The sequence below is a fragment of the Carcharhinus amblyrhynchos genome, chromosome 16 (assembly GCF_965287045.1).
Source record: "Carcharhinus amblyrhynchos chromosome 16, sCarAmb.v2.hapA, whole genome shotgun sequence".
Classification (NCBI taxonomy): Eukaryota; Metazoa; Chordata; class Chondrichthyes; order Carcharhiniformes; family Carcharhinidae; genus Carcharhinus; species Carcharhinus amblyrhynchos.
The window spans coordinates 31,348,910-31,357,262 of record NC_137339.1 but is presented as its reverse complement, the minus strand read 5'-3'; the positions used below and the strand labels follow the sequence as shown (position 1 = coordinate 31,357,262).

At 42.2% G+C, this 8,353-nt stretch overlaps 1 non-coding gene across 1 annotated transcript; it reads left to right on the top strand.

Moving 5' to 3' along the window:
* Window positions 1–7,442: 7,442 nt before the first annotated feature.
* Window positions 7,443–7,634, top strand: LOC145354101 (U2 spliceosomal RNA). Its single transcript, XR_013888793.1, has one exon. It is a non-coding gene; the product is annotated as a U2 spliceosomal RNA (small nuclear RNA).
* Window positions 7,635–8,353: the final 719 nt, after the last annotated feature.

Here is an 8,353-nt window from a genome sequence, read left to right as displayed (position 1 = left end):
ATAATGCCCTGTGGTCTGGAGAGGCCCATAGCATTCGGTTCACAGTTGTTAAATAAAGCAGAGTGGCAATATGTTCAAATCAAATGTGAAGAACTAGCAGCCATTTTCAGAATACAGAAATTTTTCATCAGTACCTGTTTGGACAGAAATTTAGGTTCCTGACTGATCACCCACTACTCACCTCAATGTTCAGCACACATAGCTATCCTTCCTTCAGCTGCAACAGGCTGCAGCGTTGAGCATTGACGTTGAATGCTCACATATATGGCATTCAAAAAATCTATCTTGTGTGGCTGTGCAGATGTTCTTTTGAGGCAAACCCTTGGCAGTGCATCCATGTCGATCTTGCTAATCCATTTGAAGGAGCAAATGTTCATGGTGATTGTAAATGCTCATTCTAAATGGCAGAAGTTTCAGTGATGCTCACAATTACTGCTGAGAGTGCAATTCAAAGGCTGAGAGAGATGTTCAGTCATTATGGGTTACCAGAACAACTTGTGACAAAGAACCTCACTTGTCTCATAGGATTTTGATCATTTTTTTTGAAAAACAGTGAAATTCATCACATCATCTCCACACCATACCATCCATCTCCCAATGGATTAGCAGACTAATTTGTTCAAACTATGAAACACACTTCAAAGTCATCGCAAGGACATTTCTCTATTTGAAAGCATCTGGATACATTTCTACTGACATATCGAAATATGCCACACGCTACAACTAGAGCATCTCCAGCATTCCTAATCATGGAGCAGCAACTGCGCACTTGCTTTGATCTGCTGAAATCAAGGAAAATGTGACAAGCTGCGCAAGATCAACAGCGCGACCAAGAGGAGAGAAGAACACAAAAGGCAAAGCCAAGAATTTTCTGCACAAGGCAAAGGGTTCTTGCTCATAATCATGCTACTGGAGCTAAATGGGTTCCTTTTATCATTACTGCTTAAGCAGGATCTGTTGAGTACACAATCCAAATAGCGAATGATTTCACCTGAGACAAGTTGACTGACTGTTCACCTCTTATAGAAGATCCTGATTTCACCACTTCCAGTGAGCTATCTCCAAATCAAGGAATGCTTCAGATTCATGCCTGCCATAATCCATACTGGCAGAGAAGACAGGCAGCATGCTGACACATTGGTTAGCACTGCTGCCTCACGGTGCCAGGCATCTAGGTTTGATTCTCGGCTTGGGTCAGAAATTGTGTGGAGTTTACACCTTCTCCCTGTGTCTGCGTGGGTTTCCTCTGGGTGCTCCGGTTTCCTCCCACAGTCTGAAAGTCAGTAACTTCATTGCAATGTTAATGAATGCCTACTTGCGACACTAATAATAAACTTTAACTTTAAAACTCCTGAGCATTTAATGTTATAATTAAAGTGAATCCAAGTTTTTTTAAGGCAGTCTACCTTCTTTCTCTAATTCAGAAAATGTTTTGTTAAACTGACACTTCCAACCAGGGCTGAGGAGTAAGTTACATTTTGTGTATATTGTTTGGCTTTCCATACTTTGTAATGTGCGATTGCAAGATCCATGTTGTTTTGTCAGTTCAACTGCTGAAGCAAGAAAGGGCAGTTGCAATGTTAACCACCTCCTCTGTCTACAAGTGGACTGATCGATCTTGAAAGATACCAGGACCAAAAATTCAACAGAGGAGCCGATGGTAGCAATGTCTCAGGCATTTGAGTGTATGGTTTCATCCATAAAGAGGATGGCAAGCGCCATGGAGACCCAGATCAATCATTTGATCCATGCCCACTCAGACCTGCATTTCATCACTCTGACAATGGGTTCAATGCAGCAGTGGCTGTATTAGGCAAAAGGTAAAACACACATTAGCAACCATTCATCCAGACGCTCATTTGCATGAGGTCATGGTCATTACATTTTGTCACTTACACCATATGCTATATTACATTCTGCGCAGAACATCAACTGTCACATTGCTTTACCCACAATATGTCTAATTTTTAAACTAAAGCGTTGAAGTGACAAGACTCCAATTGAGCAGCTTCGCATTGTTGATTTGAAATTTCTATAAGAAGCCATGATGTGGGGATGCTGGCATTGGACTGAGGTGGGCACAGTAAGAAGTGTCACAACACCAGGTTAAAGTCCAACAGGTTTATTTGGAACCATGAGCTTTCGGAGCACTGCTCCTTCATCAGGTGAGTGGAGTGAACCTATCTCTCCACTCGCCTGATGAAGAAGCAGCGCTCCAAAAGCTCGTGGTACATCTTAGGTACTAAAATTTGGCGGTCTTCCCAGGTGTTGCGAAAGATCTTCAATATTCACCTCCACATTGTGTAAGCTGGCCACCGTTTTGGTTCATTAGCTTTTGAAATGTGGCTGGAGCAGTCTTGAAACTAAATGGCATTACTTTTCAATGAAATAAACCATCACAAAAGCTGAGATCTCTTTAGCTCAATGGTCATCTGCACTGTCTAGTATTCTTTTAATAAATTAATTTTTCTGATATACATAGCGTTTCCTATTCAATCGACAAACTCTCCAGTGTGAGGAATCATGTGTGCATTGGTTTGGGTTGCTGCATTAACCTTTTGATTGTCAGTACAGAACCTCTTGGAAGCACCATTCTAGGGGAACTGCAGCTGCTCTGACTGGGTTCTATTATGTTGTTTTCCAACATATATCTAATTTCCTTTTGACCATGGAATATTTATTTAGCCTCAACCAACACGGATTCTGTTTTATTGCAGGAGTCTCTCCAACATCAACATCATGATGGGCGAAGGAGATGCAGCCTGGTTTTCCCCTACATACTCCAATAAACACTGTGAGCAGCTCAATCAGGGAGGCACAGTGGCAAAGTGGTTAGCATTGCTGCCTCACAGTGCCAGAGCCCCAGGTTCGATTCCTCACTTGAGTCACCTTTTGTGCAGAATCTGCACGTTCTCCCTGTGTCTGTGTGGATTTCTTCTGGTTTCCTCCCACAGTATGAAAAGATATGGTGGTTAGGTGTATTGGCTATGCTAAATTCTCCCTCAGGATGGCAACTTGGGGATTTTCACAGTAAGTTCCTTGCAGTGTTAATGTAAGCCAACTTGTGATGAATAAATAAACTTTACTTCATGTCTTCTTTTTGCCCAATACTTAAGTAGTTAATCTCCCTAACACCTCTGTATTGGCTAGCTTCAGAATAGTTTGTTCAGTCTTGGAGTTTTCAAGGTCCCTGTCTCTCTCTAGTTCTTCCTCAGTGTTCCTTTCATCCTCATTTACCCTCATTATGGGCATATGTTTACTTGTTTGTCCTGTTCCCTGCTGTAATTTTTTTTAACATGTTGAGGAGACATAGCTGTTTTTATCAGATAGTTTACTTTCTTTTTTTACACAGTAGGTAAACTTGGCCTTTAGAGGGTCACTCAATACTGGCAGCAGGACTAAGGCCTGATTGCCTGGGTTAAAAATTCAGGTTATTTGTCAGAATGTCTTTTCACAGTCCACTAAGAGATGTTCCTTAGCCACAGCACAGGCTCTTATGAGTCACTCAAGGGATGCAGACACATAAGCCAGAATTTTACCACCTTGCCTGCCTTGGAATTGGGGCTGGTGAGGCTCGCAAAATGGAATTTTCTGTTGGTCTCGGGCAGGATTTTACAAGCCTTGCCCAAGCGAGGTTATAAAATCTGCTCGTTGTTCAGCATTGAGGTTGCCTTCCTTTGACCCAGGAACCTTTCCTTGATCCTCTCCCATCCTTGTTGCTTCTTAAGAGACAGAATCTATGATTGGAAGAACAGGAGCGTGAGAAAGGGGGATGCTGTAATTGGGGGAACTGGAGCTGGTCAGTCCCACTGCTATCATAGAGGAGACCTTCAGCTGCACCATTACCAAAGATTTCTCAACATCTCCCGGGAAACCCAGGAGAAGAAGCAGAAAAGGAAGGAAGCGTCTCCGCCGGTAATGAGGTCAGAGCAGGCCCCGGGGGACAGTTGCTCAGCATTGCGAGGCAAGTTCCCATCGGGGTCAGCATGAGTCATGGGCGGGGTGGTTTTGGCTGACTCTCGTCTCAATTTGTGGATCATTGGGTGTGGTGGAGTTACAGCCAGGGCTGGGTCCAAGTCATAGTGGGAGTGTTCTGGCTGAGTCCAAGCCTGTGACTGATGCTAACCTTACATAGGTACAGAAGTAATGCACTTTGTATGTCCTATGAGTATTTTAGTGCTTTTATATGCTGCCATTCTTTACCTGGTAGGGCGGAGACATCTATATTCCATTTTCACACTATCAGCTTTTCACAGACAACCAATTAGTATTCTTGTTAGTAGTCTAATAATAGAATAAAGAACAAAGAAGAGTACGGCACAGGAACAGACCCTTCGCCACTCCAAGCCGGTGCCAATCATGATGCCCTAACTAAACAAAACTAAACCTCTTGTCCTTACTTGGACCATTACCCTCTATTCCCTCCCTATTCATGTACCCATCCAGATGCCTCTTAAATGTTGCTAATGTGCCTACTTCCACCACCTCCTCTGGCAGCGTGTTCCAGACTCCCTGCATGGAAAACATCCCCTGCACATCTCCCTTAAACATTTCCCCTCTCATCTTGAACCTGTGCCCCCTTGTAATTGACAAATCCACCCTGGGAAAAAGCCTCTGGCTATCCACTCTATCTATGCTTCATGTAATTTTGTAGACCTCTATCAGGTCACCCCTCAGCCTCTGCCTTTTCAATGAAAACAATCTTAATTTATGCAACCTATACTCATAGTCAGCAGCTGATAATCTTATATCTTACTAGCTTGGTGCCACAGAATTCATATGCATGTGTTCCCATTGGAAGTTTGCATCCTGACATTTTTATCAGAAGTTTTTTAAGCAGAATTACTGAGGAAAAACTCAAAATTAACAAAACACAACCAAGAATGGTGAAAGGTGCTAATTGCTTGCAGTTAATTTTTAAAAAGATGCTGCAGATGTGAAACTCCTTCCTAATAAAATTATTTTGTGTTAAGTAATTAGAATTTTCATTTTGGAACTGCATCACCTCACAAAGGAGCCCCTAAAAACAAAAGTAGCACCAAAAATGGAAAAGAATCTCTCGAGAAAATTCACAAAGTTTCCTCTTTCTGCATTATAGGGATCCTATGGTCCAATCCTATGATAAATGCTCTGACATCTGGAGTCATTTGTATTTGTCCTCTAGATGTGTTGACATGCTAGTGCCCCTTTTCACTGTAACATTCCCTTGGTGGCTGGACCAGCCTTCCCCGGTGGTGCTGCCTGCTGTTATTCAAGTGACTTCTGTTGTTGCACCGCAATGATGTGGAGAGGCCGGTGTTGGACTGCGGTGGGCACAGTAAGGAGCCTCACAACCCCAGGTTAAAGTCCAACAGGCTTATTTGGAATCATGAGCTTTTGGAGCGCTGCCCCTTCATCAGGTGACTGAGTCACCTTTTGAAGGAGCGGCGCTCCAGAAGCTCGTGATACCAAATAAACCTGTCGGTCTTTAAGCTGGTGTTGTGAAACTTCTTACGTTGCACAGCAAGAACTGAACACATTCTTCACGTCTCCTCCTCCTGCTCCTGAGTTTGTAGGAATCTCAGGTGAAAGACATCTGTGGTTATTGCAGTAATTCCACAGTATAAAGACAGCAGATTTAGATATAAGAGAATTTTGGTCTGTGTTTCTCATCCATTGAACTATTGATTGGGAAATCCCTTCAATCAGCCAATTATATGCACTCAGAACTCCATCCACCCAAACAGTTCTACTTCACTCCAATCTAGTTTCCTTGCACATGAGCATGAATTTCCCCAAGCCTCTCAAAAATAAATGTGTTCAGAGGGGCTGTGAATGACAATAGTGGAACCTTTGCCAGAACCAGCTTTGAAACAAAATGGGAGCAGTGTTTGTGAGCTAAAATTTTTGAACTCTTTGTTGAGTCTGGGTTGTAAAATACGCCCATCAAAAAGATCGTCTGTGTCCTTTGAGCTCTACTGAGCTTCACTGAACCAGAGCAAGAGGTTGAAGTGATCAGAATGCGAGTTGGTGAGAAAATTAAAATGAAAAGCTTCTAGAATCACCGGGTCACCTTGCAAACTGAATGGAGGTGTTCAGCAATGCAATTTCCCTGTGGCATGATTGATAGGGCCTGCGATTATGTCTGTTCCACTTCTTATGCTTCAGCTCCCCCCAGCCCTCCACCCCACCCCCTTTCCCCACCACCCCCCACCCCCTTCAACCCCTCCCATTCAAAACCAGGCTAAGGCCTGCCCTTTATCGTCACCTTCCATCCTCCAGCCTTTACATTCAACGCATCCTCCTCCCCCATTTCCGCCACCTTAATGCAGCGACCAAACACATCTTCCCCTCGCCACCGCTCACCTTTCAGCAACCCAAAGGGAATCTTACTACCACAGCAGTATGATCCATCACCCTCAGCACCGACTCCCCTTTCTACAGCACTTTATTACCATATAAGGAGATGTAATCCCTGTCCTTTCACGTCCTCCCTCCCCATTGTCCAGAGCCCCAAACACTCCTTCCAAGTGACAGCAAATTACTTGTACTGCTTTCGGTTTAGAATTTTTTAAAAGTTAATTGACGGGATGTAACTGTTACTGATGAAGACACATTTCTTATTCATTTCTAAACCATGCGGTTTGCCAGGCCAATTCAGAGAGCAGGTAAGAGTCAACCACATTACTGTGCATCTGAAGTCACATATAGGTCCAGAGATGCGCGGGTTAGGTGTATTGGCCACGCTAAATCGCCCCTTACTGTTCTGGATGCGTAGGTTAGTGGGATTAGCAGGGTAAATATATGAGATCATGGAGATAGGGCCTAAGTGGGATTATTTTTGGTGCAGACTCGATGGACCGAATGGCCTCCTTTTGCACCGCAGGGATTCTTTATTTAATTGCTATAGGCCAGACTGGGGAAGGACAGCAGTTTTTTTTTCCCTGAAAGGACTTCAGTGAATCTGATGGATTTTCACAATATTCCAACTATTAAACGGCAACCATTATTAATATTAACTTCCTTTAATTCCTGATTTACTAAATCAACAATGAAATCCCCCAACTGCCATGATGGGATTTGAACTCGCTTTTCTGGATATGTAATGTTTTCACTGTTCATGGTGCAGTCTCCTTTCAAACATAGCTATTAATGAATTTCTTATACTTTAATGGTCTCACAATTTACGTAATTAATCTGCCTGGTTTCCAATAATACTGGATTAGATTTTATTAAAATGGCTTCCATCAATTTAGCACAAAATACTTAAGAACATATTAATTCAAATTACAAAATGATTGTCACATTAAAATTAGAGATTTGGAAAAAATACAATGAAACCAAAGTTAGAGTGTGGTCTAATTCTAGGTGTTACTTTCATATTAATGTGCAGCAGAAACAACTTCATATTGAAGTAAAACAGATGGGATAACCACATTCTTAACTTACAGACTACTTCTGTAATCGCTTCTCGGCCTTTTGGCTAAGATCAAGTGTAGTATCGACATGCTGCACTTGGTTGAAGTCATTAGGTTACATTTCAGCTTCATTTGAAGCAATTTTTTAAAGCGGCATCTCGGCCATTTGGCTAAGATGCAAATAAGATCAAGCCCTGGAGGAGGAGCTACACCTACTCCAGTCAGCTTGGATCATGTAGATCAAGCCCAAGACAGGAGGTGAGAGCCCTGTCTTGTCAGCTTGGATCGGGAATGTCCCAACTTGTTGGGACTCTGAATTGGGTTTAATTTGACTTGATTGGATTGGAATAAAGTTTAAAAAAATCATTCTTCACTCAATGAATATTTGTGATATCCATAAATCAAATTATACAAAAACAAAACAGCCGGGCAATTATTTTGGTCAATAAAGTCAAATTATAATCACTTGGATTAATTTCAAATTAAAAAGAGTCACCAGTACTCTTTCCAGTTTTGCATAGATTCTCATTAAAATACAACGTACATGAATAAGTGCAGAGAGGAGGAACGTGACTGATCCTCAAGTAAAGTGATAAGCGAAGAGAAATGCAGCTTCAGGTATAGAGAAAAAAAGGAAAACATACTTGTTGTGATTTTAATGTGAGTTGAGAAATCTGTAACAGAATGAGTGAAAGAAGTGATGGAGTTGGCAATGATTAGCATTTAAACAATTACAGGTCGAGTTGACATACTAGCATTTGGATATCTTCATCATCAATCTCTTGAGACAAGATGGCTCAGCTGCCACAGGCCCGAGGGCAGAAGCAATTATACAATACCTTTCACAACCTTGGCACATCCCAAAGCATTTAACACCTGATTGAGTACGTGACAGTGTGGTCAGAACAGTAATGTAGAAAGCATTTATCTAATAACAAGGTGACAACATAGATTCT